This window comes from Macrobrachium nipponense, chromosome 11 (genome assembly GCF_015104395.2).
Source record: "Macrobrachium nipponense isolate FS-2020 chromosome 11, ASM1510439v2, whole genome shotgun sequence".
Lineage (NCBI taxonomy): Eukaryota > Metazoa > Arthropoda > Malacostraca > Decapoda > Palaemonidae > Macrobrachium > Macrobrachium nipponense.
In genome coordinates, this window is record NC_061087.1 from 73,462,215 (window position 1) to 73,480,451 (window position 18,237).

At 48.8% G+C, this 18,237-nt stretch overlaps 1 long non-coding RNA gene across 2 annotated transcripts in view; it reads right to left on the reverse strand.

The window, feature by feature from the left end:
• The window catches only part of LOC135206280 (uncharacterized), a 96,175-nt gene extending 79,288 nt beyond the window's left edge, over positions 1 to 16,887 (reverse strand). For both annotated transcript variants that reach the window (XR_010312725.1, XR_010312722.1), the window contains exon 1: positions 16,325 to 16,887. This is a non-coding gene — a long non-coding RNA (uncharacterized LOC135206280). The remainder of the gene's footprint in view (positions 1 to 16,324) is intronic.
• Between the last annotated feature and the right edge of the window lie 1,350 nt (positions 16,888 to 18,237).

The following is an 18,237-nucleotide window of genomic DNA, read 5'->3' on the forward strand; positions in this document are numbered from 1 at the left end:
CCTTGAACTCACACCTTTCAGACGTCTAACCCTATCCCTCTCTAACTTCTTCAAATAAGAAGTCAAAGTCTTCCACTCTTCTGCATTTAATCCCTCGCATTCCTTACAAGTATTATTAGCAGAACACTGAAACCCCCTACATTTACGGCATACAGTGTGAGGATCAACCGAAGCTTTCGGTATCCTCACCCTGCAGCCTACATTCCACACACATTCTCACACTCACATTTGAATCAGGACATCTGAGAAAATCCAAAAAAGCAATTCCAAAAACAGTCCACAGTAGCGAATGAACCAAAACACGATCCAGATACGTCACCAAAAAGCCAGAGAAAGAAACGATGATCAATGGATGAAATATGAATCTAAGTCAGGAGGTAATAGCAAACAATGTTGATACCACCCGGGCGACAGAGAAAATATGATAGAAAACGGGGATGGTTCCTAGTCCTGCCAGCCCAGGGCAGGCCGGTAGATCACCTGACCTACCTGTAGCGAGTGGCGCGAAATTTGAATTTTTGTCGGGGACGACGGAGTCTTAGCTATGTATATATCTGACAGGTAAGTTGATTGTATGAAAGTGCATTTTAGGATGAAATTGATAACAAAAACCAGGAATTTGTGGATATTTCTCATAGAAAAATACCGAGAACCTAGCGCGAATTTTCCGCGAATAATGCAGGGAAAACGTTCCCCCGAGAGAAATCCGCGAATGTGTCAGTCCGCGAATACGGGGGGTCCACTGTACTTCCTTCAAACGCTAGAAATTCCAGGAATTCGAGCATTTGGCGAGATTCCCAATTATCGTAGTAACAATTATCTGGGATTCTCGTCTCGCCCACTCTGGACCGTGGTTTTGCCCAAGTGTTTGCAGATCGTAGAAGACCAAAACACTCGAAGAGTGCTAGAAACTCCGAAGAATTTTAAGCGCTTGGCGATCCCACCCCCCCCCCCCCAAATTTTTGTCAGATGATCATCGGGTTGTGGTCCTCCTGATTCCCATGCAAATCGAGGATTGGTCAAGATCCTTCCTCAACGACGGGGACTTCCGTCCGGTAGGACCCGAAGGTCTCTTTAGGAACGCAGTCCCCGACGCGGAATCCTACGGAGAACGCTCTGCAGGATCCCTCCCCTTCCCGTCGCAGCCATAGGAAGAGAGGGGATGGGGGAAGAAGATCGGACGCTCTCGTTCGCCTCGCCAGCAGAACTAGCAGTCGGAGAAGCGAGTTACAGGCATCCGTCAACCTGCGGTGATGGCCGCTCCGAGTCTAGGAAAACGTTACTGTCTGGAGAACACAGTTTCCCGAGGAGGGTTACGAAACTCATACTGTAGGCAAAACGTCTGCCGCCACCGTGACCGTCGCCTGGGTGGGGCTGAGCGTGCCTGACAGGAGAGAGCTGATACCATCTTCCGACGCGTCCCAGTCCTCGTCGAGGTCGAAACCTCTCAAGAGGACCAAAGGGGGAGCCCACACCCGTCTCTGCGTGCGTGGTCCAGCGGGACCGTCACGTGAACAGCGGTGATGGTCATTACGTGAGTCTAGGAAGCGTCATCGTCCTCGCCAGCCCCCACAATCTCCTCCAACCATTTGAACATATGATCTGTTTGGTCCCAAAACCGAACCGGGCTCGTGGCCGGACCGTAAGAAGTGCATTCATCACGGTCACTCCTGTTCGCCTCATTCCTCCTAGTGTAGCCTGAGGAGGTTGAAGGGACAGGTGAGAGAGACCTGATGTTCCTACCTACCCTGCCCACTAACAGAACCAGTAGGCTGGGAGGACTGCAGGCGATCGCCAACCCACGGTGGCGATAGAGCTGTATGTCTGGAGCAGCGGTCTCCTTGCGAAGAAGCGCTGGACAAAGGACGGAGCGTCAAGGGAGCTGCTACGAGCGCTCCTATCCTGCCTACCAGCGGAATCAGTAGGCTGGGAGGACTGCAGGCGATCACCAACCCACGGTGGTGATCGAGCTGCAGGTCTGGACCAGCGGTCTCCTCGCGGGGAAGCGCTGGACAAAGGACGAAGTGTCGGTCTCGTGCGTCAGGGGAGCTGCTATGAGCGCTCCTACCCTGCCTACCAGCAGAACCGGTAGGCTGGGAGGACTGCAGGCGATCACCGACCCATGGTGGCAATCGAGCTACAGGTCTGGACCAGCGGTCTCCTTACGGAGTAGTGCTGGAACGAGGACGGTAGCGTCAGTCTCGTGCGTCAGGGGAGCTGCTACCAGTTGTGCAACCCGTCCGGTCCCGGTGGGAGCGACAGACGGGTGACTGGTAGTGTCCACTAACGCAGTGAGAGCGAGCACCGTCCTCTCGACGCGCCCAGGCAAGGCTGAACCAGGTCCAGGTGAGGTTGGAACAGGTCCAGGTGAGGCTGGACCCAGTGACCAAGGGGGGGGGGACCTCTTCACAGCCTCGCTACATGAACGGTCTGGCGGGAACGTCACATCAACCCTGGGTACTGCGCGATCGCCAGTCTGGCGAGAGTCACCTGAGCAACTCCTACCATCCTTCCGCTCCGTGCCTGGGTCCTGACACAGTGAGCGTACTCAGCAGTCTGGACCTTGGCTGCATGGTCACCCAGTACACTAGTGACGCTCGCAAGCGAGCAGCCAAGACGGTTCCCGGTCTGGAGGTGGAACCTCTGGAACCAGGAGCAGAGGTACCGACATAGCCGGTACCTCTATGGTCCCCGCCTTCTTCCCTGGGGAAGGAGAGACGGGCCCCGTTCCCAGAGGAACGGGAGGACCAGCGGAAGACCCACCTGTCTCACCGGAGTGAGACAGACCCTTATAAATCTCTGTGCGAGACTTCTGGGGGGGGGGGGGGCGGGGGGGGGGGGCACCTTCTTCTCCCTCGGCTGGGGGGGCCTTGGAAAGTCGAAGGGGATGAGGCGGTAGTTGGGGCAGTTGCGGTAGCAACGCGGCCCAACTGCACTTGTCCAGAGGGACCTGCGGGAGCAGCAGTGGAGAGAACGCTTCCTCGAGGAGGGTTACGAAACTCTTACCTGGCAGGTGAAGCGTCTGCCACCACCGAGACTGGTCGGTCGCACGAATGCGACCATCATCTGGGTGGGGCTGAGCGTGCACCTGACAGGAGACAGCCGTTACCGTCCTCCAACTCTTCCAAGTCCTCGTTGAGGCAGTCTGGACCTTGGCTGCACGGTGATCACCGTAGGTGACCGCACACTCAGTGACGCTCGCAAGCGAGCGGCCGAGACGGTTCCTGGTCCGGAGGTGGAACCTCTGGAGCCGGGAGAGGGGGTACCAGTGGTGGCTGGTATCTTCATGGTCCTCGTCTTCTTTTTCCCTGAGGAAGGAGACGGGCCCTGTTCCCGGAGGAACGGGAGGACCAGCAGAAGACCCACCTGTCTCACCGGAGCAAGACAGACCCTTAGAAGTCCTGTGACGAGACTACTTAGGGGGGGACCACCTCCTCTTCTGCGGCAAAGCCTTAAAAGTCGAAGGGGTGGAGGCATGAAAATATGATGATCTCGAAGAGGAAGATGACGACACTTGACGAGCTCTCTTCCTCTTCGATTCCTCCAAATTCTGCCAGACATCTACCATCAGGCGTAGATAAACATCACAGGGCAGCACGACAGCTTCGTCCAGTGACATAACTCCAGGGTAGTAGTGGTAAATGAATATGATTATCAGTAGGGGATCAGTACACACACTCGAGGATCGGTATCACAACATGCTACAAGTCACAGGTACAATTCCAAGGTTAGGATAACCAATACAAAGAGCTATCCAACCAATACTGCTGTAAACACAATCACCACTGTTAAAGGATACTTCTCACGCATCCAAGGGCACCGCCCTCTGAAGTGAGAGGAGATCCTCCAAACATCAACACCACACGCCCATTCTTCTACCTTCTTCCAATAGTAAGTGAAAGGATGAAGGAGAAGAAAAATTACCATAAAACAAACTAGGACAAACCTTTGAAGTTCCCCTTGGTAATTCCCAAGCGTAAGCATAATTTTCAGATGAATACATGTTTCGTCCTCACATTAAATACATATCTCGTCCTCATGCAGGTTTGGACCAGTGTTAAAAGGCGAAAGAATGTAAATAATATGTTGGCATACCTTTGCCGCCAACTCTTAACACAAGTAGAGAGGCGGCTATAAAGGCTATCACAAAAAGTGGGTTAGTATATTAATTGATTAATATCAAACACCGTATATACAAATTTATTTAAAAACAAAGATAAACCAAAAGGATCCCACCAGGAAAAAAGATCAACAACCAGTCAGCCAGAGCTCACAAACACACGTCTTCATCGGAAGACGGCTGAAAGCAAAGTGGAGTGTTTACATCCGGGCAGGCTATAGTCAAACTCAGCCTTTTTGGCCGATTAGACGTTGGTCTTGTTTACCCTGGATTTTCCACACCGTTGCCGCTTCTCCCAAGGTAGGTACTTCTGCCCCACCTTTCTCTCTTTCTTGCGTTCAGCCTCTGACCACCATTCTTGATTTGCTTTGGAGCAAATCCTTTTAACTGTCCTTTTGCTTACTTTGGTGGCTTTGGCTGTGTCCGCTGTAGGCCTTTTCATCTCAAAAGTACCGATTAACATTATAAATTATTTCCTTAGTCTGACTATGCATGCAGGGGCAGCAAGAATGGGAGGTGTTTACATGGTGGGTACGTGACATGGAATGACCTTTTCGGGCTGAGATGGCAACGGAGAACTAACCCAGCACAGAGGTGATGTCAAATTTCAGGAAAACATTATTAGTAACATTCATTTCCCCATCAAAAACTTAGTCATTCTTCAACATATGAAGTTTTATTATGAAACAGAGTAATTACCATATATTTAGTTAGTATAAAAAATATCAGACATTTTTTCATCACTGTCGTGGCGTATTTAGAGAACTGTGGCAACTGTGCAGCCAACGCCTCAGTGGCCAAAAAGGCTAGTTTGACTAAAGCCTGCCACACGGTAGTTAATGCTTAACCACCTTGTTCAAGATTTAACGGCCGTTATTCCAGCTACGCCGTAAGTAATTCCATATGTGAAGGACTGAGGGTTTGTATATCGTGTAGGAACAAACTGCCTTGAAAACATATTTTACGAAGAGCTCACATGCTTATTCTAGTTCATATGGCACTTTCATATATCACATTATGTTGACGAAACTTTAATCTTTTGAATGGTATGCTTAAAGATATTATTGTATTCTTGTTTCACCAATTAAATATTGAGTGAATAAGGCTGAGCCACGCGATGACGATGGATCGACTGCGGTGTTTCCCCCATCTAGCAGAAGATACTCTTGGCCAACTAAACTGTAGGCGCTCCCATGGTCCCCCTTACAGTTTTTATAAGCTTTTCGATATTCTATTACTCCAAGTTTTCAAAAATTGCGCCAAAACATACAAGCACCATCTTGTTTGCATTCGTCCGTAAATTATCTAGCAGATGATACTCTTGGCCAACTAGGGTAAAACATCACGGAAGGCCAACCCTCATCTAGGTGGACGGGTCTTATTCACTCGATATTTAATTGGTGAAACAAGAATACAATTGCAACTCTAAGCATACCATTTAAAAGACTGAAGTTTCGTCAACATAATGTGATATATGAAAGCCCCATACGAACTAAAATAAGCATGTGAGCTCTTCGTAAAATATGTTTTCAAGGCAGTTTTGAAATCCAATATGGCGGCTACGTTTTGCATGGAAGGTTCTGATCAGTGACGGCCACCATCTTTCCCCAGCCTTCCCAGCACTCATTTGAACAATGTTAGCGTATATATGTAACGTTTATTGATCTTACTCAAGATTGCAGTTGTAATCAGCACAATAAAACAACATTTTGTTGCCTATATTAGTGAAAGTATGAAACTTGTCATTCCCGGGGTTAAGGTTTGAACTGAATTCATTCTTACCTTGTAATCGGTGGTTTTTATCTTTACTGCCATAGCAACTGAAACTCCACAGTGCTTATTTGATTGTTATTATACACATTTTGGTCTCAGTTCACTCCACATTGCACTTTAAACCCGTTGTTGTTCCTGGCTTCTAAGCGCGCGTGCCACAAACACAGTTACGAACAGCAGACGACGACAGACGACGAAACTGCAAAGTTTTATTCCCTAAATTGTTTACGTTACTCGTTATTTAGTTTATATTTTACTTTGTTATTTAAAACTTTTAATTTAATCATGTATATTATCCCTTCTTTGCAACCAAATTACCCGAAAAAATACAGATATTTCTAAAGTAGATACAATCAAATGTTTCTAACGTTTTCGTACATCTGGCTGCCGAAAACCATAGAGGAACGAGTACGGATAAGTGCATAGAGGAACGATACGGATAACAGAACTCGGACAGAATTATATACTTTTTTTTTTTTTTTGCTTTTTGTTTTTGCTAGCACTTTTCATTGATTTCAGTCTATATTAGTATTTTGAATTTCTTTAATAATCGTATGCCAGAAATAAATGTAACCTTTAATGTTTGCATGCTAAGAATGGCAAAATCATCGTTGCCACATTAGTGGAGGCTTACACATACGCCGTTTCATTATTATAAACTGTTTCCAAGGAATTCTAGTTGTCATAGTAATGCAATAATGATAAAATTGCTTTAATATTATGTATATATACTTCCAATACATAGCCTAATTTCACCAATTTCAACGTTTTGTGTATAGTCTTATACCCAGTTTGGAGGGGTCAACAGAGAGAGAGAGAGAGAGAGAGAGAGAAGAGAGAGAGAGAGAGAGAGAGAGAGAGAGAGAAAGGAAGGCACAGGAACAGAGGAGGAAAGGGGTGCGATGGAAGGGGGGGGGGGGGGGGGGGTTGTTTTAGGTGGAGTGGCGATGGAAGTTAGGTGGAGCTACGTGTGTTCATATCCATTTCTGCATAATGGAGTTTTTGTCTCTTGGTACACGGACTAGTGTCATTATTCTTTACGATTAGTGATTCACGATACCTTATAAATTACGGCACGGGTGGGTGTAATGCACTATAGCAAAATCTCGTTCTGATACGAGTGTTCGTTACAGAAATAGGTATTGCCCAAAACGTGCTTTGCAACTGTCTCTGAAAACCATAGTAGACATGCTGCTTAGTTGTCAATCAAGTTTCTTTTTATAACCAAATATTTTTTACAAGCTAGCTATTGAATAAATTTGTATTTTTCTCAGTCAAAACATATGCCCCGCAATGCTAACTTTTCTCTTTAACGACTTTCTGGTCATTGCAAATTCGGCCCCATAATTTCTTATGGTGCGAAAACAGACAGAGGTCCAGGGACCTGGAAAACGATTGCGTCACATGCGTAACAATACGCAGTAATCCGGCAGTAAAACATCTTCATATATCCCAAAAAGTAAATAATAAAGATATATATGCACATTACGATTATAACAATTACATGAATAGCTGATAACAATCTGCATGAATAACTGGTAACTGTTCTGCAAGACAGTTGAGTATAGCAATTATTTACAATAGGTACGAAAGTCAAGATGTAACGTCATAATACAGAACTTAAAAGAACGTTCTAATTCAGAAAAATAAATTACTTAAATTTGAGTCAGAGTCGAGTTTAATTCTTTTTCAATAGAACGAATATTTTCAAATTAATCATCATAAATATGTAAAATATTGATGTTTTACTATTTATTTAAAAATTAGCTAAGACACGCATCTCGTCATCTCTACCAAAACAGTTGTTTTACTCCTACTGTTTGCTTGGTGAGGAAGAAACCGTGTTTCGATTGTTGTGATGAAAAGTGCCCAGCTCTGTGGGGTACAAGTGGTGTGGGCGGATTTATCACAGGAAATGGAAAGTTTTGTTGACAAAGCGACTCAGTAAACATCGAGATGGCGTCAATCTTCGAAACATTTTTAGTTGTAAGTAAAAATTTCTAAGCGTTTTTGTGAGATTTCCATGCCGTGGCCACCCTTTTCAGTACCTTTGTTTAAAATCTTAAAATTTGGCCTTAATTTCTAACTTTGGAGAAAATACTTACTTCGAAAGGAGATTAAAGGTCTATAGCTCGTTTCTCACCAACAACAAGTCGCGGACTGATGGCCATCTCGGTGTCAGGACGCGTTATAGGTAATGTACTTTTTCGGAGGGTGGCAAGAGTTGATTGTAGGTGGCCTGCTTGGCCGGCCGTGGTGTTTTACCCTAAAATGACAATTTGTCGAAAATTGCATTTTTTCCTAACTATACAAACCTGAGGTCCTTTAACAATAGGAAGTAGCTAGCGGCAGCTGCGGAACGGTCGTAAGCTTCGAACAAGGGAGAGAACGGTAGTTAACTGCTTGTCCGATCGTCGCGCGCCGCGCGACTGGGAGGTAAACAAATCACTTTTGCTTTTTGCTTTTGGCCCATGCAAAATACGCAGAGTGAGGGGTGGCATGAGGAGGGACTATATGTAAAGGACCTCAAGGTTTGTATAGTTAGGAAAAATGCAATTCTTGACAAATTGTCATTTGTTCCGATACGTAATACAAACCCTCGGTCTTTAACAATAGGAAGACCAACTTCTTGGTGGGAGGAATCTGAGTCTTTTTGATGAACAGACTGGTGTTCGTCCATCCCTGGAATGCCTCCTGGTCGTAAGAGCGAGGGAGGGATCCAAGCCTCTGTCCGATTGATCGGGGTGTGCACCGCAGGATCAATGGTCAGACCTCTGGGCCGAGTACTAAGAGAGAGGCAAGCGTATCTCTTTTGTACCAGCATTGTAAGAACTTTTTCCTATACATGAGCAAATGTAAGTAATGGGTTTGTCTCATGTCGGCATCCACTTTATCCCCCTTGTTGGAGAAAGGGTGGTATGATTTACTCCTATCTCTAGTTAAAGAGGTAGGATGGGGCTCTGTTGAATAGCTACCTGCATTATCTGACTCCCTTCCAGAACGGTAACGACCGTTATCCCTCTGCCCACAGGTAGAGGTAGAAAAAAGATGGTGAAGAGAAGCCAGTCACTCTCTCATTCACGCATTCATTCTCCCAGTCATACCAGGAATCGATGCTGTTCTGCCTGCTCGGGTGCTGGGTAAGCTTACACACGTGTTGAGCAGCCACCACAGGTCCAAGGAAAAAGTATCCAAGGACTTGTGGGCAAATATCCCGAAGGTAGAAGGACGTGAAGGTGGTTTCTGGTTGGCCCAGGACACCTGCCTCAGGACCTGCGCCACGGAGAAGTTCTTACGGAACGCTAAGGAGGGTCCGATACTCTGACTTCGTGGGCTCTCGGACGGAGCGTACGGATGTCGTCGCTAACCATCAGCTTCGTACGCTCTCCTGATCACCTCACGCAGCCAGAAAGAAAGCGTGTTCTTGGAGACTTCTTTCTTGGTAACCCCAGTGCTAACGAAGAGGCGTCGACACTCAGGCCTGAGATGTCGACTTCTCTTCAGATAGCGCCGTAGCGCCCTCACAGGACAAAGCAGCATCTCATCCGCATCATTATCGGTGAAGTCCAGGAGGGGAGGGGATCGTGAAAGACTCGAACCTGTCGTCAGGGATCGATGGATTCTGAGTCTTAGCTACGAAGTTCGGGACGAAATCGAGCGTCACAGATCCCCAGCCTCTGGTATGTTTAACATCATAAGAAAGGCCATGTAGTTCCCCTACTCTCTTCGCCGATGCCAGGGCCAGCAAGAAGAGGGTCTTGAGGGTCAGATCCCTGTCTGACGACTCTCGGAGTGGCTCGAAGGGTCTTCGAGTCAAACTCCTAAGTACGAGAGTCACATCCCACGCAGGGGACCTGAGTTCCTGGGTGGGCAAGACCTTTCGAAGCTCCTCATTAGCAAGGATATCTCGAACGAATTCGAGATGTCCAGTCCCCTCAGTTTTAGGACGAGAGCCAGGGCGGCTCTATATCCCTTAACTCGTGGGTACTGAGAGGAGCTTCTCTCGCGCGAAGAAACACGAGGAAATCCGCTACCTGCTGAAGAGTGGCTCTGAGAGGAGACAGACCCTGTCTACGACACCAACCACAGAAGACGGCCCACTTCCCTGGTACACAGCTGCAGAGGGACTGTCGGACGTGTCCAGCCATCTCTGTTGCTGCGCTACGAGAAAAGCCTCTCGTCGCAAGAGATGGTGGATAACAGCCAGCCGTGAAGTGAAGGGGACTGGACTGCTTGGTGTACCGTTCTACGTGGCTGGGCTAGAAGGTTGTGCCAAGTGGGTAGCTCTCTCGGTGCGTCCGCAGAAAGAGCCAGCAGGTCCGGATACCAAACGGCTTGTGGCCGTTTGGGAGCCACCAGGATCATTCTGAGATTGGGAGTGGACCAGCGCTCGACTGATCACTTTCCGAATCAGACAGAAGGGAGGCAAGGCGTAGGCGAAGAGGTTGTCCCAGGGGTGTTGGAGAGCGTCCTCTGCAGCTGACCCATGGGTCCGGCACAGCTGAAAAGAAAACCTGAAGTTTTCTGTTGTGCGGGTGGCGAACAGGTCTACGATCGGTCGCCCCCACAGGTGAAGAGCCTTTCCGCCACGTCTTGGTGTAGAGACCATTCTTCGGTCCCTATCACCTGATCCCGACGGCTGAGCTTGTCTGCTACTACATCCTCTTGCCTGGAATGTAGCGGTGCTGACAGCTCTATCGAGTGAGCCGTGGCCCACTCGTGCACCTGCACCGTCAACTGATGGAGCGGAAGAGACACTAGCCCCCCCTCGCTTGTTGACATATGCCACTACTGTGGTGTTGTCGCACATCAACACCACTGAGTGTCCCACCAAGAGGTCCTGAAACTCTTGGAGAGCGTTGAACGCCGCCTTGAGTTCCAGGACATTGATGTGAAGGTGCTTCTCGTGACGGTCCCACACACCTGCAGTCAGCAACTCCTCCAGGTGTGCGCCCCATCCCTCGGTCGATGCGTCTGAGAACAGAAGCATCTCCGGGGGGGGAGTGCGTATGGGCACTCCTCTTAAGAGGTTCTTGTCGTCGAGCCACCAGGCTAGGTCCTGCCTCACCTTGTCCGTGATAGCACGGGAAAGTAAGGAGGATCCTTGGCCTGAGACCAACTCTCCCTTAGTCTCCACTGGAGAGACCGCAGGTGAAGACGCCCGTGAGGGAACTAATTCTCGAGTGACGACAGATGGCCGATCACGACTTGCATTGCTGTGCTGCCTGTTCCTGCCGAGACAGGAACCGGCCGGCTGCCTCCCTGAATTTGCTGATACGCAAGTCTGCGGGAAAGACTTGCCCTGCTACCATGTCTATCAGCATACCCAGGTACTTCATCTTCTGCTTGGGTTCGAGGTCGGACTTCTCGTAGTTTATCACGATCCCCAGATCGCGACAAAACTTGAGGAGTCGATCTCTGTCCTGTAGCAACTGCGAGCGGGAGCTCGCCAGGACTAGCCAATCGTCGAGATACCTCAGAAGACGTATCCCGTTCGAATGGGCCCAAGCCGACACCAGAGTGAACACTCGCTAGTGAACACCTGTGGGGCGGTTGAGAGACCGAAACAAAGTGCCCTGAATTGGTACACCGTCCCGTCGAAGATGAAGAGGAGGTACTTTCTGGAGGACTGATGGATGGGTATTTGAAAATACGCGTCCTTCAGGTCCACTGAAAGCATGAAATCGTTCCCCTGATTGAGTCGAGCACTGAGCGTGCCGACTCCATCGTGAACCGCGTCGTTGCGAAACGAAGCGGTTCAGGGGAGAGAGGTCTATCACCGGACGCCAGCCCCACCCCCCGATGCCTTCTCACTAGGAAGAGGCGGCTGTAAAAGCCCGGTGACTGGTCCTCCACGATTTCTACAGCTCGTTTCGCCAGCATGGTCTTGATCTCCTGTCGAAGAGCGTTGTCCTTTACTGATCCCGGACATAGGTCTGTAGATGGACGGTTTGGAGATGAGGGGGGGCCGAGACTCGAAGGGTAGTAGATATCCTCCCGAAGGACGTCTACTATCCAGTTCTCGGCGCCGTAGCGCTGCCAAGTCGCCCAATGGCTCGCTAGGACACCCCCCCACTTCCGGCAGCAGGTGAGGAACGCCGTCCCTAGCGTTTCCCTCCTCGTTTCGACTTCTTTCCAGCACCTCCTCGGGGAAAGGAGGGCTGGGAGGAGGGCTGGTTGCGGCCTCCTCTAGCCGAAGTTGAAACAGCTGGAGTCTTCACACGGGGTTTGGACGGTGCAACCGTCTTCGCCGCCGTGGAAGCGCTAGCCAAGCTCTTTGGTTTGGCCGCAGTTACTCGAGGTTGCCCAGAAACCTTCGAGACTGCCTGGTGGACTAAGCGGTCACTCTCGTCAGTGCGCCGCCGTTCCACCGCAGCGTCCACCACTCTCCAGGAAAGAGAGCTGGGGAACTCCTAAGAGGTCCATTTCGTAGCCCGAGTGCCGCCTCACGCCCGGCCCCCTTGGTCACTCGGGTAAGGACTGCGTCCCTCGTCGAAGAACCAAGTTGGCCCACAGGTTAGCAGTCTGATGGGCGAGGTAAGAGATTGCTCTTCTCCAGACTGGCACAGTCTCCTGAAAGAAGCGTCGTCTTCGAGAGCAGAACTCCCAGAGCCGGCCGCTACTTTGGATATTGTGAGGGACCACAAATCCAACAGGAAACTGCCTGGAATGCTGCCATAGCGGTAGATTCCAGGGCAAGTGCCTCCTGCTGCGAGAACCATAGGTTCTCCGACAGGAGCTGCTGCAGGGACACACCTGGAGTCAGCCTCGCTAACTCCGGGTTAACCTGTTTCGGCAGTATCGGGTCTTCCGATGGCACGTAAAATCGCCTCTGCCGCTGTAGAGGAGGAGGAAGCAGCTTAGAGGACCGTCCGGATTTTAGCGAGTCTCCCGTCCGGAGACGAGATTCTCCACCTGATCCAGGACCGAGTCCGCAAGCTCCGATCGTGGCAACCCCATCATCATTTTGGGCTCCCTCTTGGGACCCCAAAATGATTCGAGGGCCGGGACGTGGGCTCTGCTGGTGGTAGCGGCGATCCTTCCGCCAAGGTCATTATGCAGACGCATCAGCTTAATGACCTCTGCGAAGTTCCTCTGTATCTCAGGCGTTACAGCGTCTTGTGAGTAGGACCGTCCAGTCCCTCCAGCAAGAGCATATCCCTCGATACTCCTCCTTCAAGAAGGAGGAACAGCGACAGACCCCTGACGGTCGCCTCCAACTACTTGCGCGTACGTTCTGGTCGGTCCTAAGACCGTGCCTGAGCCGTTACGGCGTCATAGCTGGGTCACGAGCGGCGCACCTCCTCCGTGATCGCTCCTTGGTACCTCGCTCCTCCCGGTATAGCCCGAGGAGGTTGAAGGTACGGGAGAGGCAGACCTGACGCTCCCCCCCCTCGCTCGCTGGCAGGACCAGCGTGCGTGGAGGGCTGCTGCTGATCGTCAACAACCCGCGGGTGACGGTCGAGCAGCAGGCCTAGCCTTGCCGCTCGCCTGGGGCGATTGGCCTCGGCTGAGAACGTCGAGACCGATCTCCTGCGTCAGGCGAGCTGCCGCTGGTCACCGTCTGCCGCCCGGTCCATCGGAGCGGCGGACAGGTGACCTGCTAGGCTCTCTGTCGCGTCGAGACCGGCCAGCGTCTCTCGGCGCGTCAAACCGCTGGTACCAGCCATGGCTGGTACCGGCGGCCGTGGGGACTCCTTCCTCGCCTCCAACCCGTGGCCGGTCAGCGACCGTCACGTCAGCCCGAGCAGCCAGTTGATCGCTGCGACGAGCGTTCCACTGGCCTGGCGAGAGTCGTGTGCACGACTCTCGCCAGTCTTCTGCTCCGCGCCGCTGTCTTGACGGCGAGCGAGATCGGGCGTCAAAACTTTGGCTGGACGGTCCTCTTTGGAAGAGCGTCCACTCGGTGCTTCTCGCGAACGAGCAAGCGGCCGAGACGGAACCTGGTTAGCGGCAGAACCGCAGCACCAGGTGAGGACGCACCAGCCGAGGCTGGTGCACCTCTGGTCCCCGTCGACTTCTTCTTTGCAGAAGAAGCGACGGGCCCCGTTCCCAAAGAAGGACAGAGGACAGCAGAAGAGCTCCCCAGCTCGCTGAGCGAGCCGGGCCCTTAGAAGATCCCGAAGGAGTCTTCTTAGGGGGGGAGGAGGCAGCCTTCTTCTTCTTCGGCTGTTTAGCCTTAGAAGTCGAAGGGAAGGAGAGGCAGCCGACGACGAAGAAGACGATGAAGACGACGACGACACCTTCTTCCTCTTCCTCTTCTTCTCGCCAGGCTCCGCAGAACAGACGTCAGGTCTTCCATCCAGGAGGGAGCCGGGGCAGTTGCGAAGCAACAGGGCCCGACTGCACCTGTCCGGAAAGACCTGAGACTGTGACAGCAAACACCAGCAGCAGGAACAACAGGAACAGGTCCGGGAACAGCAGGAACGGCAGGGAAACATCTGAAAGGGAATGTGCAGGCCGATCTGTTAAAGGGAAGAGTAGCTGGCAACGGCAAACAGGTACAGCAGGCACGGCAGGTACCACGGGAGAGCCAGGCGTCCTGTCGCAGTCACCGTCATCCGTGGCACTGGCGGCAGGTCCAGGGGGGTACTCTTTGGGCAGCGGAAGTCCGGGGTCGGCAAAGGAAAAAAAATCCAGGTGGTGGTGGCACCGTCCTCCTTGGCACGGCAGCAATGGGTTTTGTATAGCCACCGTGGGTGTCACCGACATTATATGGGGCGTATATACCAGATGTGGTGGCATCTCATACGCTGGTGTCGTTATTGTGGTAGTAGTGTGGTCACCGCACCATGAGTGACCACCGCCGACCCCAGCCAACCGCTGAAGCAACCCCTGGATGCTGGGCACTCCCTGCAGTCCCAGCGACTCCCACACCTGTCCCAAGTCGTCCTTCGCTGATGGCACACCTGCGGAAGCAATAGTCGGGGTTAGTTGGAGGGGCTTCCTCGCGCCCTGGGGAAGACACCCCCCCCAGAGCGGACGGAAGAGCCCCGAGTACAGCTGTACGTCCGGGTAGCGGGCGCCCTCATCCACACTCGACGGATCGAGAGAGGAAAAGGACTCCGCTACCCCCCCCGCAGGGGAAGGAAGCGAAACGTGGGGGCTGGCCGGGGGGCAGGGGGGGAGGAAAGAGGACGTACAAGTGTCCGTCACCAAATGAGTCACTGGAACTTTTCCGATGACTTCTTGGCCGGCCTAAGTCTCTTCCTGCCCTCTTATACAGCACCCACTGCGCTCGGACCATTAATACATATGACACAAGGTTCGGTTGCGGGGAGCACTCTCGCCCCCGGCAAACAAGAGTACAAAACCTCATGGGGGTCCACGTCAACGAATGACTGAAACCTCCACATCTACGCCCCTCCAGCCCGGGGACACACTCTACGGGCGACTGGAGGGCGCGGTGGGTGATATCTCCATTTCTTCCAATTCACTCATTGCAAGATCAATAGAATTGTCAAAGTACTTACAGTCACTCCTGATTTATACAGAAAGAGAGGCAAATACTCAAACTCAAAGCAAACGACAAAGCGGGCAGAGCGATGGCGCAACGTCCTTCCCACACACGGCCGAAAGCAAAAGTGATTTGTTTACCTCCCAGTCGCGCGGCGCGCGACGATCGGACAAGCAGTTAACTACGTTCTCCCCTTGTTCGAAGCTTACGACCGTTCCAGCTGCCGCTAGCTACTTCTATTGTTAAAGGACCGAGGGTTTGTATTACGTATCGGAACAACTGCAGGCGCTCCGTCTCGTGACTGGTGCCCATCTCAGTGTCAGTACATGTTAAAGTACTTTTTCTGAGGGTGGATCCAAACGCGGTCAAAACTGGATCCGCTAATCCAGTCAGTTATTTCCCCTAACTTCTATTTAATCTTAAAATATGACCTTAATTTCTAACTTTGGAGAAAATAGTACTTAGGTACTTTGAAAGGAGAGTAGAGGTCTCGAGGTGTTGCTCCCACCACCAATGACTCGTGACTGGTACCCATCTCCAGTGTCAGGACGTGTTACAGTACTTTTTCGGAGGGGGGGATCAACAAGCAGCCAAGACTGGATCAGCTAGTATAGTCCACTCGGTTGTTTCCCTTACATCCAGCTTCTTGGCCGAAGGAACGATGAGAACACCCTCAAAGGCCTTTTAACGGCTAGCCTATAGCTTGGACTTACGTGAAAACATAGTACTGGTAGTTATCTAGCTAAGTCATAGTGGCTAGTATCTAGCTAGCTAGTAGCTAGCCTATAGTACCTACCTAGGGTAGGTAGTAGGTAACTATACTAGGTAGCTATGTTGTGCAAAATTCCCGTCATCTCTCACTTCGTGTGACAGATCTAAAAACTACGTACATTACCAAATTGCTTGGAATATAACTAAATTCCACACAATACCGAACAACTGCACCTAAAATCAAACAAAACGTTAATTCTCACCAAGTCTACTTTTGAAGTTCTCACAGATTATCAATCAAAACAAACTGGCAGTGATGCCAAGTCCTACCTCGAAGAAAACTCATAAACTACGTAACAGACGGTTTTCCCCTATGTGTCAAATTGTTCGTAGCTGAATCGAAATAATAAAGGATCCCTTTGCGGTCCATTGCCGTATTAGGAAGTAGGTGAAAATAAAAATAAAAAATTGAAAACATGTCCACATATCTACATTTGAAGGAAGAAGTTTTCTAGTAATGGCTGAATCAACTAACTAATTGATTGTGAAGTTAAACACGTATTAACACAAGTTCCATATCCATGTCTTTCGTCTCAATTCATAAATTAATCAGTTTGATACAAAATAAATATGTATTAGAAATTAGAATTACTATACATTTTCCTGCGCAAAGATTTTCATAGTAGGTTTCCAAAATGAACGGCAACACTGCAACATGAGAAAACTAGGATCGCTTAAAACAATATGAAAAATGGAATTTCCTATTAAATTCATTTATCTAGGATTGTAAAAAAAAAATTGTAAGACTTCAATATTTCCTAATGACCGAATTTATGTTAGTGATATGGTAATAGTAGTAGTAAGTGGGATTTGCCTTTGAAACGGCTTCCATGCTTGTTTTATTCCTATTTTGTTTTTTATTTATTCCTCCTTTGTGTGTAAGTTTTCTCTCTGTAATGCCATTATTAATTTTATAAATCCTTTCCCACTTTCATCTTCCTCCCTCAGCAGATATTACGCAAATAAAAGTATATTAGATATCAATTCCTCTATTTTCATAGTCGCATTATATGCAGGGCAGTAGAATAAGAAATGTTCTATATGTTAATTTTTTTCCTCACAGCACAACATTTTGTATCTTCCCCTTTTAGCCTATGTCTATTATTTAATGCTAGAGTGCCTTCTCTTATGTTTTCTATATATTTTCTGTAGATTCTTAATGTTATCTTGTCATTGTCTTTCATGTTGTTAATCGTTACACCTATAGGTATACAATCGGTTTAACTATTTTTGTACCTCCTATGTGCTCCATATTTTCCACATCGTCAATACTTTACCATTCGTTGTTTTTGTCTTTGTTTATATTTAGGCCACATTTGCTCGCTATTGCATTGCTTTTGTTATTTCTACAAGGGTGTATCCTAGTATTAATCCATCATCTGCATAAAATAGTGCCACTATCCTTATAACCTCATTTCTGAAACCTTTTGTTGCACTTTCTAATTTTTCTATTATCTAGTAAGTAATAATCAAGTTCAGGACCTGTTCTTTACCTCTTTACCTTCATAACGACGCTTCAGTTTCTCGTGAAGTAATTTATGTTTGCACATTCTCTTAATTTCATTTTGTCTTCATTCCCACATTGTTATAATCAATTTTATTTTCAATAATAACTTTATTGAACGAACATTTTCCAACTCTGTCATTTTTCGCCTTTTTTTTTTATTGTTTTTTCGGTTCAGCTACATCTGTTCTCTGTTGTTTATATTTCAAGCTTCCCAACCACTCCAAATAATAATAATAGGTTCTTCACCTAAAATTTAACAACAATTGCAGCTGACACGTCATTCTGCATGTATTTCTATGATATCAAATTTCAGTGTACTAGTTCTTGCTTTGAAATATGTTACTAATGCAAAACTGCTATCGTGTATTTGTTTTCCCTGAAATCCTTTCCTTCTCTAGTATAAATTGATTCCTATCACAGTCTAGTTCAATTTAAGCTACAATTTCCATTTCTCTGGTTCCTTAAGTATGGGTTTGCCTATCTTTCATATTATTCATCATAATGTTATTTTTCTTTATTTATTTTTAACCAACACTTTTTGCTCGCATCTTATCAGGAGCTGAATATAATACTGTGATTTCTGCTGTCACAAAGTCACGGTCACAAAGA